The 20,189-nt window shown below is 44.9% G+C and overlaps 1 pseudogene; it reads left to right on the forward strand.

The window, feature by feature from the left end:
- LOC112611709 overlaps nt 1-18,509 on the forward strand; it is a 30,853-nt pseudogene extending 12,344 nt beyond the window's left edge.
- Nucleotides 18,510-20,189: the final 1,680 nt, after the last annotated feature.

Genomic DNA, 20,189 nt, shown 5'->3' on the forward strand with positions numbered 1-20,189 from the left:
GACAGGCAGTTAATATTCTTTTTAAACTTCCCACTTGGTGAAGGTTGGTTGTATGGGGCCTTTGCCCCTCAAATAATAACTTTCTGTCGTAGGAAACAGAAACTTCTTATTTTTAATTTTCTACTTCATTCCCCCCTTTGGTGCTTTTCATAAAGGCAATATTTAATAGAAAGCACCACTATCTTCTATTTCTTCATAGGGTGGCGCACATTCCTCTTTGGGCAGTGATTGATATTTGGTCAAGGCCATTATTTGACTAGCGGTTTGCCTGGTTACGACTGCTTCTATAGTCAACTGAACGCTTCTGATTAGGAGAGGCAAGAGACAAGGCAGTATCAGGCACCCGCCCAGGATGGCTGAGAAGCCCCCTATAAAAGTCTTAAATCCACCAAAAGATGAAAACCATCCTCTGAAGAGGGAGTCTGGAGACCACCCTTTCCAGGTTTGAACTGGAACATGGGCTAGTTTTCGCATTCTGGCAGTAATTTCCATGACTGCTTTTCCATTACCATCAACTTCTAGGCAGCAATTCGTTAGGCTGAATTTTCCACATACTCCCCTTCCTGGGCCAGTACATAATCTAATACTAGTCTATTCTGGTAGATAGCATTCCTCATTTGTGTGTCTTGCTGGGCTAGCAAGTCTAAAGCTTTTGCTGTTTCATTAGTTATGATTTCAAGAACAGCTTGTAACCTTATGATTCTGTTGAGCATATAGATAGGGGTACAGTATCCTCATGACCCATCCTGTGCCCAAGTGGTGGGTCCATAATACTTGATAATCCTTTCAGGGGGCCACTCATTTTCTGTCCAATCCCCTATATCTGTGTCCTTTTTCATGTTTGTATCTATGCTTATTTTGACTTTTGTTTTAACTTCATCATAAACAGAGTATCCTAGAGCCTCTCCTTGTTTTAGGGGAATTAGGAAAAAGGATGGTCTGCTGTTCCTAGTACACAAGCTCCTGTCCATTTGGCAGGCAGTTGTCTATCTGCTCACGTTCTGCAGATCCAGTAAACGCTTGAGGGTGCTTGCCAGGTGTTTAGAGCTTCTAGCTGATACCAGGAGTGGTTTGAAGTAGGAAATCGGGAGAAAGAGTTTAAATCAGGTAATGAAGTGCTATTTTCTGACATCCATAAGGTCTTCCCTTTAGTTTCATCATAATACTGTTGCCCTATACAAGTAAATCCTCCTACTGGATCTGTGAAAGCCTTCCCCCAATGAGCAATGCAGAATCTTCCTATTATGGAGGTTTTTAACAGCCAGACACTTGGACCAGAAACAGTTAGGTCAGTGGTGGAGTCAGGCAAAGTGAAATTATCTTGAGGCATTAATCCCTTGCCTCCCATGGCCATTGATCTCCCATGTTAGTTCTTCCACATACATAACATGAGGATATTCCTAGGCTGTCAGCTATATTCTCAGCTACTTGGGCAAACAGATTCTTTTGTTGGAGAGAGGAGTTTCTTTTAGACCTGGAATTGTGGAATGGAATGGGTTTTTGCCTTCCTTATAATATATGAGCTATCCTTTGTTTGCTGACCACATTTTATAGGATTATGGGATAACCTGTAGCCCATATAGATTGGTCTGGTTCCAGGATAGTGAGATTTATAAGACTACAAGTATCTGTTCTGCAATCAGGTTTTGCTAACAGTTTAATATATACCATGGGCTGTTTTGTGGTAGTCAGGGAGCCGGTGGAGCTCAATACACAATCCAGCAAGTTAATTCTGGCACCCTGCTGGTGCAGTTAGGAAACATGCAGTTCCTTTTTCCACAACTGCTACTCCTTGAACTCCTTATGGTAGTTGAGACTATGGGATAGGCAGATCCCATGAATGCCACTTGACAAGAATTATAGTACAGAGCTGAGTCTCTCTCTGAGTAGGTGAGACTCTAACTTGATTTAGAAGCCTCCCTTCTTTCATCCCACTATGGATCTCAAACCAAATCCCAGGCTGGAATTTTGGATCATAATAGGGCTGAGCTTTTCCCCAATGAGATGCAAAGATAGGCTGGCTCACAGGGATCAGCAGTAGACAGAAGAATGCATCTTTGAGATCCAGGCAAGTAAACTACGCAGCGCTTGTGGAAACGTGACCCACCAACCATCCAGTGGGTTAAGTATCACTGGATGAATGGAAACTGTAGCCCAGTTCACTGTGCGTAAATCTTGCACTGGCCTATGTTGGTCATTTGGCTTCCATACCAGCAAAAGGGGTGTGTTCCAAGGGGACCTGCACTTCACTATGATGCCATGCTTAAAGATCCAATCTATGTGCTTTTGAGTGCCACTTATGGCCTCTATGAACAACGAGTATTGACGAACCCATACCGGAGTCACTCCGAGCTTTAGCTCCACCAAGACTGGTGCCTGATTTACAGCCAATCCGGTGGATTGTCTTCAGTCCACACTCCCGCAATCTTTGCAAGTAATCCATACATTTCAAGTGGTCCTGGCATTTCTGGCCTAAGTGCTGTTTCTGCATATAGTCTCCATTCCTCAGCCCTTGGGAAGGTGAGGGTTAATACCATAGTCTTTGGCTGACTCAGGTTTTAAGACACGTTCCCTGGCGGCTCGAAAGAAATTTGCGCCTGCAGTTTTTGGAGTAAGTCTCTTCCTAGCAAGGGGACTGGACAATTTGGAAGGTATAGAAACTCACACTGGACTTCTCATCCTCCAATAATACACCTCCTTGATTGACGAAAGGGTCTCTTCTCCGAGACTCTGGTTGCCACAATAATAGTTGTGTAATTCCTGGATAGTGGCCTTATAGGTTGCGACACTACCAAATGCTCAGCTCTGGTATCTGCCATAAAGTCCATCTATTGGCCCCCCATCTCCACTGAGACCATAGGCTCCTGGGAGCCCAAAGAAATGGAGGCCGGTCTGTCTCAGTCCTCATAGCCTGCTACCTCTGCTAGGCTGATTAGATCGATGTCCGATCTCAGAACACAGCAGCTGGTGGCCAGAGGCTCCAGTCAAACTCCCTGGTCATGGCTATTGCCCTTATCTTTCTCTGGACATTCATCCTTCCAGCGTCCTTTCTTTTTGCACAATGCACATTGATCCTTCTCCAGCCTTTTCCAGCCTTCAAAACCTGGTCTAGACTAACCTCTTCCACAACCACGTCTGCGACCATGTCCATGCCCCCTCACAATGCCAGTCTCTCTTTCAACCAGGGCAGCCACTAATAGCTCAGTCTTTTTCTTGAGCCTCCACTCAGTTTCCTTCTTTTCCTCTTGTTCATGGTTAACATACACCTTAGGAGCCATGTCTATAAGCTGAGTAGCATTCATGCCTGAGAAACTTTCCCGTTTCTGAAGTTTCCGCTTAATGTCACCCTGCACCTGGATAAGACATGATGTCTTCACCATGCGCTGATTTTCAGCAGCCTCTGGATCAAATGGAGTATAGAGCTGGTATGACTCACAGAGCCTCTCATAAAACCAGCTGGGGTTCTCATCAGTCTTTTGGAGCACCTCTAACATCTTTCCTATATTCATTGCTTTCTTCCCACTTCTTATCCCATTTAGAAGTGCCTCCCGATACCTTTGCAGATGCTGAAGCTCCTCTGCATCATTTAGGTCCCAGTTGGGGTCTATCTCTGGGAACCACTCCTGGGCCTAATGCCAGACATCATTTGTACCATCTGGCATAGTGTTCTCTTGCCGTTGGAGGGCTGCTTGCGTCACTCTCCTGTGCTCCTCTGTGTTGAACAGAGTTAAAAGCAGCGGGTGGCAGTCTGACCAGGTGGGGTTATGGGTCAGGAAAATGGGCCTCATCAAGTCTCTGAGGGTTTCAGGCTTTTCCGTATAGGAGACAGTATGTTGTTTCCAATTTAGGAGGTCTGTGGCAGACAAGCGCTGGTAGACGAAAATCCACTGCCCTCCTTGAACCTGGCCTTGCTGATCATGATACATTTGCGCTCAAGTCTCACGGAAGGGCACTTGTAAGGCTCGGGTGCCTCCAGACTGGAGGTGGCCCGCTGCGTCACGTTGCTTTTCCTCCTTAGCAAGGGCCTCAGCAGAGAAACAGCCCTGAGCCATGCTCAGACGGACACCCCAGGCTAGTAGGCAGGTCTCCCCAGAGTGGGCGGGGCTCTCTGGAGTGCGCCACCCACCGTGCCCCAGGGCTCCACTGACTCCTCACCGGGACACTCAGCAGCCTCCCGGATGACGGATGACGTGTTTGCCACCGCCACAGGATGACTTCCTACCTCAGCCACCTCCTGGCGGCCGGCAATGGAGTCCTGCTGTTGGGGCAGGGGTGGCATAAAGAGCCTGGCATTCAGTGCCTGGAAGGGACTCCAAGGAGGAAGCCACACAGCTGAGCACCCCCTCCAGGACCACCTCCCCCCGCGCCCCGGCCAGTGTGAGCCGCAAGCCTTGGAGATGCTGTAGCAAGCCTGAGAGTACAATAGGTGCCTGTTCAGCCTGGTGCAGCACAGTGCCCGGGCCCTACTCCACTACGGTGTCACCACAGAGCCCTGCTGGTGGGACGGCACCACCCGCTGACAGTGCGGATGAGAACGGAGACGTGCTACTGCACCTGGCCATCATCCACAGGCCGACCAGTGTCATGGAGCAGATAGCCCACATCATCTACCACGCCAAGCACCTCGGCGTCGTCAACCTCACCAACCACTTGCACCAGACGCCCCTGCACCTGGCGGTGATCACTGGGCAGACAAGGGTGGTGAGGTTTCGACTGCAGATGGGTGCAGACCCGGCACTGCTGATTGGCGTGGAGACTCAGCCATGCACCTGGCACTGCAGGCAGGCGCTAGTGCCTCAGAGTTGCTGTGTGCACTGCTTTGGAGTGGAGCTCCCGCTGTGCCCCAGCTGTTGCACATGCCTGACTTTGAGGGACTGTATCCAGCACATCTGGTGGTCCAAGCTCGAAGTCCTGAGTGTCTGGATCTGCTGGTGAACAGTGGGGCTGAAGTGGAGGTCACAGAGCAGCAGGGGAGCCGAACAGCCTTGCATCTAGCCACAGAGATGGAGGCGCTGGGGTTGGTCACCCATCTGGTCACCAAGCTCCAGGCCAACGTGAACGCTCGCACCTTTGTGGGAAACACACCGCTGCACGTGGCAGCTGGACTGGGATCCCCGACCCTCACCTTCCTCCTTCTGAAGGCTGGTGCTGATGTCTATGCTGAGAACAAGGACCCCCTGTGTCCACTGCCCTCACCCCCTCCTCTGAGAGCAACTCGGACTTGGAGGGCCTGAGAAGGACACCCGAAGCAGCTTCCAGGGCCACACGCCTCAGCCTCACCCACAGCACTAAGGTGAAGACCTTGCTGCTAAATGCCATTCAGAACACCATGGAGCTGCCCCTGACCCCGCCCAGCCCTGCAGGCCCAGATAGTAAATATTTTTGGTTTCACAAGTCACACCTTCTGTGTCACAACCATTCGACTCTACCCTTGTAGCACAGAAGCAGCACCCAGGGATGATAGGTCAACAAATGCGTGTGGCTGTGTTCCAAAAAGTTTTCTTTATAAAATCAGCCGTGGCTACCATACTGTAGTTTTGACCCCTAAACTTACTGTATAAAGGTATTAGATGAAGTCAAGGAGAATGCTTCTGACGGGAACAGTCACAAGAAGCAGAAGGCAAAAGAAAAAAAAAATGTGTATTGATAGTTAAAATTAGTATGTAGAATCTGTAAAAAAAAAAAAATGCTTGCAAATCAACACGGTTTTTTTCTACGGGACTTCTCAGAGCTTTTCAAAATGCTAAAATGCTTTGTGATGCTTCAAAGACTCTACAGAGTTACCCAAAGTTAGTGCACCTTGGTGTATCTCTGCTGAGGCTAAACCATGCCACCCATCAGGACATCCCACCAAGTGGACCTTTCCAGCCTCCCCTTATTTAAATGTTTCATGGCTTTCCCTTCTACATAAACAGTGTCCACTATCACTTAGGTCAGTGAGGTTTGGAACTACATTTCACAGTCCCTGATTCAAACTCCAACAGAGCTACTAATAGGAGCTTAAAGACTTGCAGCCGCTTGTGGATAGAGGGAGCTAATAGGGAGGTAGAGCCATCTACAGGAGATATGTGGTACTGCACAACAAGAGCTGTGCCAAGCAGGTGAGAAAGGGACTGAGAAAGGTATCACCGCACCTAGTAGAAATCGCTCTAGGCTCTCTTTATTTAACACAGAGATTTAGCAACCAAGGCAGGGTTTTCAGGAGCAGACCTTTTATTTTTGTTTGATGGGGTTGGGCGGAGAGACATGATCTTGACCGCAGTTTATGTTATGACAACACGAGTGAGGAAGAGAGGATATTTAGAGTAAGTGTTTCCTTTGCAGGCTTGAATGGGCATTCGACTTACACACAAAAGTGCGCCCATTTTCAGTGTCTCCATATCAGCACCAATTTCATTTAACTGTAAGATTCTTTTTACCATGAACACTTGGGGCGCTCAATCATTTAAAGGACATTCTACACAGAAGTTTGAAACCTCTTAATTACAGCAACTAAAACCTTACAATGGTTTCCTAGATAAGTCTTTTGTGTCGTATTTTGAAAAATAGATTTTTCTCCCAAAGAGTTAGGACAATAGCATTTATGTCATAAGAACTCTGTTTTTTGGACCACATTTTGTGATAAAAAGCAAATGAGCTTTGCATTTAGGAGCTCCAGGAAGTCCTTGTTGCCCTCAGAAGTCTGCCCCCTCACCCCAACAAAGGGCCAGACAGCTTAGAGGTAGGGAATATCTCTCTCCATAGGCTCACCAAAATGTGCGGCTGGCTGTATGTTCTTTACTGATGTCCTGCGAGCCCTTAAGGTATTTCAACAATGAACATCTCGATTTTCTGTGGATTTATGGAAGAAAATGTATCTCTCCAAATGTGTATAGTAGTTCCCCCTTATCTGCAGGGAATAGTGCCAAGACTCCCAGTGAATGCCTAATACTGCAGATAATAAACAACCCTATATACGCTATTCTTTTTACTATACATACATACATACCGGAAATATAGCTTAATTTGTAAACTGGGCACCATATGTGATTAACAACCATATCTACTAATAAATAGAACAATTAAGACAATAGGCTGTAATAAAAGTCATGTGACTGGTCTCTCTTTCTCTCTCTCAAACTATCTTACTGTACTGCACTCACCCTTCCTGTAGTAATGTGAGGTGATACAGTGCCTATGGGATGACATGAAGTCAGGCGAATGACGTATACGTTTTGACATATCGTTCGGCTACTACTGCCCTCCTGATGATACATGGGGGGAAGATCACCTGCTTCGCGTGACCCCAGAGCATCATGCCATGACAGTGTATTTTTTGCTGGGTGTCAGGAGCAGACAATGTTGATGTTTGGGGATCCTTGAGAATTGAAGGGTTGTTTTTTTGTTTTTTGTTGTGTTGTGTTTTTTTGCCGAGACCTGCTGGAAGAACACTGCAATCAGATGTTGTGTGAATTTTCAATTCATCGAAGTGTTGCTGCAGAGATTACAATTCTTCAGTGAGAATATGAGTAATTTTAACACTGCATTCCATCCTAAGATATTCCATAATTTGGTTTTTTAATGTCTGTGCAATTTGAAATACTGCAGTACATTTCGATTATGTCCATGTTGCTGGTTCTGCTTCATTTCTTCATCTTTCTCTGCAGACGATTCAACAAGTTCTTCCAATTCCTCATTTGTTAACTCTTCTTGATGGCCTTCAATATCTTCTGCCACTTCAGCAAGCATGTCTGCAACCCTTCTCCACCAATCTGTCTTGCTGCATGAATGATTTTCCTAACTTCTCCACTGATCCCAGAGAAGCCTTTAAAATCATTCATGGCTTCACTCCATAAGTTCCTCTAGCAGGCATTTACAATTTCTGGTTTTAATTCATCCAATGCAGCTTTGAAGAAAGTGATTGCATTAGCAATAGTGAATAGCAATAACACGCATGGATCTGCCATCTCCTGGGATAACAGTGCCTTCTGGATACCACCTGAGGGATCTGCCTGAGGCTGCTTTATAGTTAACTTTTTTTAATAAGTAGAAAGAGTACATTCTAAAATAACAATAAAAAGTGTAGTAAACACATAAACTAGTAACGTAGTTGCTTATTTTCATTATTAAGTATTATGTATTGTACCTTACATTGTGTGCTATACTGTTACACCACCGGCACCAGAGCAGGTTTCTTTATACCAGCACCAGCACAAACACATGAATAATGTATTGCACTGTGACACAGAAAGGCTACAATGTCACTAGATGATTAGTGCTCACCCAGCTCCATCATAATTTTATGAGCCCACCATCCCATACCGGGTCTGTCATTGACAAGAGCCTTGTTAGGCAGTGTATGACTGTACTTCTATGAACCTCAGCGTCCTCTTCTATGAAAATGGAATGATGGCCGGGCGCGGTGGCTCAAGCCTGTAATCCCAGCACTTTGGGAGGCTGAGACGGGTGGATCACGAGGTCAAGAGATCGAGAACATCCTGGCTAACACAGTGAAACCCCATCTCTACTAAAAAATACAAAAAACTAGCCGGGCGAGGTGGCAGGCGCCTGTAGTCCCAGCTACTTGGGAGGCTGAGGCAGGAGAATGGCGTGAACCCGGGAGGTGGAGCTTGCAGTGAGCTGAGATCCGGCCACTGCACTCCAGCCTGGGCGACAGAGCGAGACTCCGTCTCAAAAAAAAAAAAAAAAGAAAATGGAATGATGTTAGTACTATGTCAGGGGATTATGTGAGAATTAATTGGGATGATGCATGTAAAGATTCCGAGCAATTTTACATACAATCCTTCTCAAGATCAGGGCACGATAAATTTATATTTTCAATAACTAAAGATACAAATTGAAAAACTGGAGTCATAAATCAATAAAGTATAATATTTCTACTTTTCTAGCAAGTCCTAAATCAGCCTAGCTATAAAATTAGTAAATAAAATTCTCTTTGATTTTCTTTTTTCAATTATTACAAAGCAAACCTCTGAGATTTCAGGGTCAAAATTTTCCATTTATGTTTATTTGTTGCTGTTTTTATTTCTGCCACTTTTTATGGGTTTGTCCTTTTAACTGAAGAGAAGATAATGAGATAATCATGATACTTAGATCTTGAACAACTCTCTCACACACACACACGTACGTCTAAATTTCTTTTAAAAGTGAAAGTAAATTCATCCTAGAAGTTAAAACATTGATAATTGTCTAGTGGAAAGTAGACAATTATCTATCAGAGAATGTATCTACTTCTGCCGGTGATAGTAAGTCTAAATAAAATACTAGAATTTTACAAATAAATCAATGCTGTTTTAATCCACAAATTGGTTTCCAACTACTGATTTAGCCAAGTGATTCTTAAAAGGTATAAATATGAACAGTGAGTCTCATGTCCTAGCTACCTATTACTATGTAACAAGCAACCCCAAACCCAGTGGGTACGCAAGAGCAAGCATTCATGGACCTCGTGAATCTGCATTTGGGTTGGGTTCAGAGGGAATGGATCATTTTTGCTGCATGTGGCATCAGTAGGGGCAGCTCCTGGGGCTGAGGTCATCTGAAGACTCAGTGTTCACCTGTCTGGAGACTGACAGCAGCTGTGGGCTGGAACAGCCATCCCCAAGGCCCCTCCACACAGCTACTTGGCTCCCACCCAGAATCTGGCTGAGTTCCAAGATTAAGCATCCCAAGTGAGAGTGGGGCAGAAGCTGTTTCCTCAGTTTTGACCTAGCCTCAGAAGTCATCTGGCATCAATTATCTCACTCTTAATTAGCTGAGGCTGACCTACAAAGAGCCACTAAGATTCAAGGAGAGCAGCCATGGACTCAACATTTGATGGGGAGTGGCGAGGTTCTGGTAGGGCAAGTAGGATGGGAAACATGTTTGCCATCATTTTTGGAAAACACTTTCTACCTCACTTACATTTCACTGAGTCAATGCAACATATTTATCTACTATGGCATTTTGCTAATGTCTTGCATCCAAATTAGAAATTCATTCATTCATTCAAAAAAAAAAACATGCAGCGAGTTCTTGTTACGAGTTATGCACTTTACAAGGTGATATCCACATTAATGGGCAAGATTAGATGCGAAAGTTGTCAGTGCCTCTGCTTAAAATAAATACTGCCTCATAACACTAATAATTTGAGAATGATTTAGAGCAGTTGTTAGAATCGAACTCAGGATCCAGATTGTCCAGGTGCTAATTCTCACTCTCTCGTGTGCGCTTGTCTATGATATGGGCAAGTTCTTGAAACTCCTCTGGTTTCTGTCTTCTTCTCTGTAACGTGAGACTAGTAATAGATCTGCCTGGTAGGGTTGTTGTAAGGAGGAAAGGTATTAATTCATGCAATTGGTTAGTGTCTGATAGTAAGCACTCAATAAATGTTAGCCATAATTATTATTATTTATTAAGATTAAAGTGGGCTTCAAATGTTTATGGCATAACAATAGGTGAAAAGGAAGAGAATTAGAAAATCAATAATGCATACAATATCACTATAACTGAGAACAGAAAAACCTTATATGTGGAAGAAATGTTATATTGGAGAAAAATGCAACAAAACATTTTAAGTGATGTGTTGGAGTGGAAAAACTACAGAAAATATTTTTCTTCTTATCTCTATATTCCAAAAATTTTTTCACACAAAAATGAATTGCTTGTATAATGTTTATATCGCTGACCTATAACTGAAATAATAAAGCTACTTCCCGTTACAAGAAAAATCAAATGTTTCAAGGTATACATCCTGCGTACTTCCAGTTCCCTTTAAAATTCATCATATTGATCTGTGTTATACTTTGCTCTCGTCAATATAGCACACCTAGTGTTGCAGCCTATAGAGAAAGGAAAGAAAAATGGCTTAAAACTTAATGACATGTTATAGTCTAAATTACTAATACATACTCAGTCAATCCCTGGTGCCTAAAAGACCATCTGTCTCCCTTTAATGTCTCCGATAACCATCTATATGTTTCACATTTATCACTGTGGCCCTAATGCATTTGCCAAACACATGAATATTTAAATATCTAAAACTATTGCATCAACAGAAAATGTGACAGATTTACAGTTGGGGTTTTTTCCTTTGAGTAACCAAAGGAAAAAGCTGTGCACCTGTGCTGGGGACTGCAGGGAAACTCAGTTTCACCTGAAGAGATCTAAGAACCCAAATTCTAGACCTTTAGGAATAACGATAGCTGCGCTTGTCAGTGCTTACTCTGTCCTAGGCTCCAGGCTGGCGTTTGTTCTCTGTTATCTCATTTCATCCTCCTAACAGTTCTATGAGGTCTGAAATATTATTAACTCCTCCTTACAGGGGAGGAAGCTGAAGCTCACAAAAATTAAATGACTTCCCACAGCCAGGAGGTGTCAGGGTTAGGTCTCAAACATCTTTTTTCCCAGCACCAAAACTGTGCCCTGACCACTGGCCTCCCGCAGCAAGCAACCACGCACTGACAGCAGCGCTGCCGCGGCAGGCTCTCAGCACTCGGGTTCACTGGGGTGACAGGCAGAGTTTTAGCGATGACACTCTACGCTGAGCATTTCCTCATATAAAAGTGACGGCCAGGATTCCCACTAGGCCTTGCCGTCACAGAAGAGGTCACTTCCTTGGGCCTTACAAAACTATGCTGCTGCTGTCTCTTTCTTCATTATACGACACGTACATCATCCTTAAATGGGATTGGGAGTGGGTGTATCAGGCTGTTTTTGTGTCGTAAAGGAACGTCTGAGGCTGGGTCATTTACAAAGAAAAGAGATGTAGTTGTTTCACGGTCTGCTGGCTGTACAGGAGGCACAGTGGCGGCTGGCTGTACAGGAGCACAGTGGCAGCTGGCTGTACAGGAGCACAGTGACGGCTGGCTGTACAGGAGCACAGTGACGGCTGGCTGTACACGAGCACAGTGACGGCTGGCTGTACAGGAGCACAGTGGCGGCTGGCTGTACACGAGCACAGTGGCGGCTGGCTGTACAGGAGCGCAGTGGCAGCAGCTGATTGACTTCTAGTGAGGTTTTACTCATGGCAGAAGGCAACGAGAAAGCAGGCGGGTCACATGACAAGAGCGGGAGCAAGAGCGATGTGGGGGAGGAGCCATACACTTTTAAACAACCAGATCGCATATGAAATCGGAGTGAGAACTCACTCATCACCAAGGAGCTGGGCCAAGCCATTCATGAGGGATCCGTCGGCATGATCCAAATACCTCCCACCAGGCCCCACCTCCAACACTGGGGGCTACATCTCAACATGAGATTCAGAGGGAACAAACATCCAAACCATATCAGTGAACATATGCAATTGAAGAAAAGTTACAGGCCCAATGGCAAAGCATAACGGCATGAGAAATATCTAGACCAACTTACATCAGCATCAAGCTCGCCGGAGAAATTCAATCCTGTAAGTCCAACTGGAGGTTCTAAGACGGTCAAAGGTGGGACCATGAGAAACGGGAGAAAACACTAATAGGCAACATTTGGAATGAGAAGCACAAACGGCGACCTAGGCGGAGGGGGCTTTATAAAAAGCATGTGCGGCGTGAAGCTAGGAACTGTTGGTATTAAGCATTTTTCTAGTCTGACTTTCATAAGTACTACTTCAGCTGAAATATAAACAGTCCCTGAAAGGTATAGTGTGACTTTTATTTGGGGTTTGTTTTGTTTTGTTTTTAGGATTGAAAGGATGAAAGAATCGGTTGTTCAAGAGCCAACCCCACCACCGCCCTCACACAAAAAAAGATTCATTCGATTTTCTTCTTTTCAGGAACTGTCTGCTAGGGCTGAAGGCAACATTTTTCATGAAGCCACTGTGATCTTGTTGAACAACGTAATGTTAGCGCCAACACTTACCTTGGAACGCATCTCTGCCAAAAGCCTTATTTTCCAAAGGAGGAACTTGGATGCACTTTTCCAAATTCACTTAGCTAATTAGTGAAGAGCCTCTCAGAACGAGTAAGTTAAACATGTCGGCTCAAACAAGCCTCTCTTGTGAGTGTTTTCCTAAAAACTCCTGTTACAATGAACCCATTGTCCCTTCAATAAGTCATTAACATGACTGCTGTTGAGGGATGACGTTCATCCGAGGAAGAACTGCTGATCAGGCCACTTGAAGTCAGACTCACCCAACAGAGAAGCTCACATATCCTGCTTTAATGAATCCATCACACCAAAATTTGGAACCTGTTGCAAACAGCTGAATCTGCCACAACCTGCCTACGTGGGTTTTAGTATTAACTATCACTGACAGTGTCCATTGAAATGATGTGCATAGTCTATAAAGCTTTGTTTTCTAATATATTGAGGGAATTGGAGAGCCAGTTAAATAATCAAGCACTGTAATTAACACATTTTCATTTACATTGCCCCCATAGTCCCTACTGACACACCTAGGAACCGTAAACTCATAGGCTGCCAGCACAGGAAGCTGTCTGAGTGGTCATCGCAGCCCAACTATCTCACTCAGTGGTTCTCTGGTTTCTCTTCTTACCACATTTTCAAACATCAGAATCTTTGCTGGCGCACTAGAAAGGCCCAAACAACTCACAACAACCCCAAACAAATCATCAAGAATCATGATGCTGTCATCCCAACAACATCACAGTGCCCAGAAGAACAAAGCCATCATCACCTTCCCACTGGGCCTCCTTCATCCAGGCGCCACCGTTTGACCAAAACTCATTTCTGAGGCATCTCAGCTTGTCCTGACTAAACCCAGGCTCCCTTGGGCATGAGCTGGAAATGCTACTACTCACAGCAAGCCTGCCTGACTCCACGTCATTCCCCGCAACAGCTCAGCTCAAATTCCTCCCGACAGACACTACTGAAGAGTACTTCTCTGACTGGAGCAATATAAATTCATTCACAAGTGATGTAAACCAGGCAACAGTCCTCTGAATGACCTAGGATACACCAGAGTGCCATGGCCCAGTGCTTAAGAAACACTCCTCCACCCTAAAAATAAAATTTAGGGTAAAGACAGAGAACCATGAATGCACTAAGAAACCTGAATTCTAGAATGGGTTCTTCCATTCATTAGCTATGTGACTGGAAAAGCAGTCTTTCATTTTCACACTTTCAATGACACATTTGGAAGACATACTGTCTTAGGAGTCTTCTAGTTTAAAGTTTTGTGGTTTTAAGCAATATCAGTGGTTCCCTGAATGGTGTTACCCTCTAAATCTATAGATGGTTCCTGAAAGATCAATTTACATAAATAAATTGGATGACTCTTCTTTCTGCTAGGTACTAAGCCAATTCTGTCATCAAAATGTAGTTAAGCCACTAGTATAGAAGAAGCTATGCTAGCTGGCCACAGAATGAAGAACAGGAAACAGCCTAATAATACCGATTTCTTGACAATCAGGAGGATTGGTTAAAGGCCAGGTAACACATCCCTTGTTAGAAATGCATCATCACATAATAATCATTCGGGTGTAAAGTAAAGTTTTTTCCCTGTGCTCTTCATCCTTCATATGAGCATAAAACACACTTTTATCAACATAGAGAAATGGATCATTAAAAACATATGCATAACACCATGAAACATTTTACAAACTACACCAATTGACATAGCAAATAAAAAATGAACACATTAAGACATAGGATGAAAAATAATAATTTTAATCCCTTTTAATTATATAGCAGTTAAAAAGTAATAATAGTTTAAGAAAATCAAACTATCTTCCACAACTGAAAGTATTCATTGTAATAAAAGTTAATTAGCATTTTGTATCAATAAGACGGACTTTTTTAATATCCTGAATTGTTTGGGTTTTCAATTTATTTTTTCTAGATCCCTTTAAAAATTGTATTTCTTCTCATTCAATATTAATATTTATCTTTAGACAAATGACTTAGTCACCACAAAATAGCATAGTGCCCAAGGCCATGCCTATGAATTATGAAATGGCTTCAGAGACTCTCAAAGATTCTCCGAAGTTGCCACATAGAGAAACGACAATTGATCCAACATAAAACCACTCAAGGAAATTTCATCCAGGGTTTGAATCCCAGGACTACTGGAAGTAGCGTTATCAAAGCTCCCTGAAATACCTCAGTGAAACTCATTAAATTCCTGGCTGCAGAATCAGCCCATCTTTCCCAGGACCTGCTCACTCCCGGGCATGGGGCAAGCTGCCCATCCCAGGTATCAGCGGGTTATCTAAGGGTCTGCTCTGATCTGCGCTTGAAATTCTAGAGGGATTCCTGTTTCAAGGCTTCGGAGTCCCCAGAATTTGGGAGTTGACATGGACACACCCTCCCACTTGCTTTAGTTCAATTTTACCAGACAGTTTGAATTTTTGTAGAAGGTTGAATAATGGCCCCCAAAGGAAATCCATGCCCGGATCCTTAGAACGTGTGACTATCACCTTAAGCAGGAAAAAGGACTCTGTAATGGTGTGTAAGGATCTTGAGTTGCGAAGGTTACTCTGGATTATCCAGGTGGGCTCTAAATACACTCACGGTGTCCTTCTCACAGAGAGGCAGACGGAGAGTTGACAGAAGGAGGAGAAAGCCATGGACAAGGCAGGCAGGGGTTGGCGCCGGGTTGCCACATGCCAGAGAATAGCAGCAGCCACCAGAACCTGGAAGGGACAAGGCACACATTCTCCCTTCAGCCTCCAGGTGAGCACGCCTCTGCCGAGATTCATTTCAACCCCGTGACACTGATTTGGACTTCTAGATTCCAGAAACCTTAAAGCTGTTGTCGTAGCCACCATGTTTGTGGTAGTTTCTTACAGCAGCCACTGGAAGCTAATACAATTTTCAACTGGACTTTCTACTATTTTCCACTGATCGTGACCTCAGAAGCAAAGTTGGATATAGTACTAAGCATCCCTAAAAGACCTTGTACAGACATATCTATGCGTACGGCATTAAACACCCCCAGGAGACCCTCTACAGACAATATCTCTGCTCATGATATGCAACGCCTGTCAGAGATCCTCTGCAGACAATCTCTATGCTTGTTGTTCCAGGAACCACTCTCATAACTGTTTTTTTTTAGAGAAACATCCATTTTTGTTGATGTTAATAAGCAATTCAGCTTGATAAACTCAGAAAAATATAAGTTTAGGTTTAGGTCTTGGTAATTAGTCTTCCTTTATATGCAAATACAATTAGCATTTTCATGCAAAGTAGCCAAAACTAAGGAAAAAATTTAATTCTATTTTCAATCTACTGAACAGTTGTAATTATATTTATTTGTCAGTTCAGACGCAATCCCAATTATAGGTCATAGAGGAAAGTTTTCAAATAAACAATTTATCTAAAATATGATCCATTTTAGAGGATTTAGTAAAAACAAAACAACTTTCTAGAAGTGGCTCTTTCCCCTGTTAATAAACTTGGATCCTATACAGGCTTTGAGATATGTGCGATTTCCAACAAATGTGGTGTTAAATAAACACTTCCATACAGAAATATAATAAGTGCAACCATCCTGAACTGGGACTGCTGCGTAATGCGTTTCATTCACACCAAATTCTCATCAGAAACACCTGGGCCCATCACTGCTGCCCCTGATGAGTGCTGCCACCTGCTGGCCACAGTCATGCTGTCTGCCAGCCAGGAGGTGCCGAGCAATCAGATCATCACCCCAAATCTCCAACCTCACAATGATGCCATTGGTGCGTTAACTGTCCTGTGACGGAAAATTTCCCACGTAAATGATTCCCACTCACCCAGACATGGAGCCAATGAAGTCTGAGGGCACAGCAGGCAAATGCCATCGTATATGGAGAACTAACGTTCACAGTGGTGAGATCAGCAAAGTCAAAAGTGGCATTTTATCATAACAAAGACAGAAAATGTGCAAAATTACTCACCTTTTAACATCTCAAATATGAATACAACTTTTGTTACACGAGCAGTTTTCAAGCTAAAAACTCTTTTAGACCCCACAGGCCACTGCACCACCTTGGAGGTGATCACTTTGCTCATTCCCAGAAGTTGCTACAGGAACTAAGCCACATCCAGACATTGTCTAGTTATAATGATAGATTTTGGAAAGATGGGAGCTGTTTATTTCCTTTTTTAACCTTTTGAGAATCTCGGAAACATTGAATCATGTCATGCAAGTTTATGTACTTTAAGCAACGATATATCCAGGAATATTTTAAAGTAAGAGAAAGTTAAAAATGATCCCGGAAGATTTTAAAGAGGAAGTTTGTATACACACACGTACACACACACATGCACATACATGTGGGCGTGTATAAATATATATAAAATGTGACTCTAGGTATGTATTAGATGAGATTCCCAGCAGCTGTAACTTGGACCAAGCTGAAACTCAGAGCACAATAAGAACTTCTTTGCCTCATCCACTTAGATACTCACGTGGACCAGTGTTTTAATCTTCCCTGGGACATTAGTGAAGGATGGAGGAAGCATGGGTCCTTGTGTGCCTGAGGGAGTTGAGAAAAGGAAGTCACCAGGGCAGGAGGAGCAACCAGAGCAGCCGTGGGGACCGCGACTAAGGCCGGCCTGCGCTGAACGGCCATGTGTTCTCTGACTGACGGCTGCAGGGGCCTCGCAACCTCCCATTTCCAGAGCCCGGACACACCGTGATCGGGCGGACCCCACAAGCACTGGAGCACACTGCCCTGAACACTGGGACAGCTCGGCGGAGGCTCAGGACCGGGCTCCAGTGGCAGCCAGCCTGTTGTTCCTTGAGGTGGGATGGGAGTGGCGCTGCGGACGGAACGCCTCTATGGTGACCGAGCCAGTGGGCTTTTCCCTCTCTTCTTGGCAATCTTGGGGTAGAATTGATATTTTCTCCTGGTACTGAATGTTCAGGGCCCACTGGACCATGCAGCTTCCTCCTGGATCCCTTCTCCTCGCCATCAACTTTGTCTCCACACCCTGGCCCTATATCATGTCCCCTGCCGCCTTCTCCGGGGGGAGCTGCGGGCTCTCTGCTCTTTGCAACCAGCACTGCGGCAGACACAGGACTGTCCCCAGAGACGCTGAAGCCCTAACCCCTCTGTGGCTGCATTTGGAGACAGGGCCTTCAAGACACAAGTAAGGGTGAATGAGGTCATAGGGCTGGATCCCTAATCCAGCATGACTGGGGTCCTTATAAGGAGAAAAAGAGACACCAGGGATGCATGCACGGAGAGAAGGTCATGTGAGGACAAGCAGAGAAGGCGAGCCAAGGAAAGGGGCCTCGGGAGAAACCAGCCCTGCCAACACCAACAGCTGGACCTTGGACCTCCAGCCTCCAGAACTGCAAGGAAACAAATGTCTGCTGTTTAAGCCACTCAGCCCGCAGGCGTTTGTTATGGCAGCCCCAGCAGACTAATGCACGTGGATCTCAGACACAAGACTCTCTGCTCAGTAACTACGACGACCCTGGAGACATACTTGACTCTATCTCAGGCTGGGAAGAGCCACCTCCATACTCCATTCTCCAGGAGCAAGGACCCAGGCCCATCCTGAGGCCTGGCACAAGATGCTACCAACGGCATCGGTCTGTGAAGCCTACAGAACTGTTGCTCCAGATGAAGACTCTGGGCTCCCAGTGACCCAGGTCTCCCGGGGAGGTAAAAAGCCACAGCCTGAGCCTGTCTCCCTTCTCGATGAGCAGCTGTAGCTAGGCTCACCCTTCCAGAGCCCTGCACAGCGAGGGCACAGCAGACAGAGGGCCCCACCCCCTGCAGAACTCCCCACCCCACAGACTGCCCCTGCATTTGACCACCACACCCTGACCACGCTCTAATTCGACTGTAATTTACTGGGACCATCAAGTCATTTTCACCCTTTTCTTGTAACAGTGGCAGATACAAACATTAACAGATGGAAAGCTGTTTTTCTATTTTAAATGTCTCCATGGGATAAACCGCTCGCAGATGATACTACCTGATCGTGTGGACTGGCTTATGAAATAAAACTCTGCCGCCTACATTTTCTGGAGGGTGTGATGTGACAGGAGCACTCAAGAGATCTTTATTTTCTAAATCTAACCTGAAATTCATATTAGTATCAAGAAGCAAAATGAGAGAAAATAAAATCACTTGCATAAAAAAGAGCTATCTATCCTAAAATTAAATACGTAGAATTCAACAATATTTCAAGGAAAAAAATACAAAACCTTATGACTTGATTTTTTTTCTTTGCAGTGTTTCAGGATTTGTCCTGCTAGGGTGAGATGGAGGCTGAGTGAAGCCAAAAGGTAAGTCACTTCCGTTTCCTGGATAGAGGTGTGCAAGAAAAACCCAGACTGGGATGGAAAAAAAGGAGGCCCAGGCCCCTTGGTGGGGAGCCAGCTGGGATGGGGGTGCAGAGTCCTGGAGGAGGTGGAAGAAGAGGCGGTGCTCTTAACAAGACCTCTCCTCTCCATTTGGATGCACATGAAGCACTGGATTGGAGAATGGCAGAGGAGGAGGAGGGAGAAGGACAAGGGAGGGGAACATAGCCTGGTAGCCAAGGGGAGGGTCTGAGGAGACACACGAGGGACGCTTCGGTCTCAGAGGAACTGTGACCCTGAGCACAGAGGGCAGGATGTATTTACTCCCTGCCTAATGCCCCACAGGATTGTCAAATGCATTAAGATCCACTCAGCTGCTCCTCACCTGCACACCAACGGCTTTCCTCTCCAGATAATTGTACTAGAAGGCTGTGGCACTCAAATCACAGACTTGGACTCGTCCAGGCTAGCAGTCATTTCTGAGTTTTCATCTCCTTCTATCACAGGATAAACTTATCAAGAGTGTTGCGTTTTGCAGAACTGTGTTGAACCACTACTGGAAGGCTCCTTGTCTCCCTGTAAAAAAAAATAAGCCGTGTTTTACTGCCTGCAAAATTCCCCTAAAAGCAAGAGAACTGCAAACAACTGAACTCCCACAGCCCTTCCACCATCTCCCACTAGTACACAGGGCAGTGAAACTTAATGCCATGTAGTTGGTACGCCTTCCATCTCCAGCATCTTTGGACAGGAAAACACTAACAATGAAGACACTACCTATCACAATTTGTAGGCTAGAGCTAACATCATTCGACAGGGAAAGGTCATACAATTCGGCACTTAAGAAAACTGAGGCCAGGAGCGGTGGCTCACGCCTGTAATCCCAGCACTTTGGGAGGCCGAGGTAGGTGGATCACAAGGTCAGGAGATCGAGACCACCCTGGCTAACACAGTGAAACTCCGTCTCTACTGAAAATACAAAAAATTAGCCGGGCGTGGTGGCAGGAGCCTGTAGTCCCAG

Source organism: Theropithecus gelada, chromosome 18 (genome assembly GCF_003255815.1).
Source record: "Theropithecus gelada isolate Dixy chromosome 18, Tgel_1.0, whole genome shotgun sequence".
Taxonomy (NCBI): domain Eukaryota; kingdom Metazoa; phylum Chordata; class Mammalia; order Primates; family Cercopithecidae; genus Theropithecus; species Theropithecus gelada.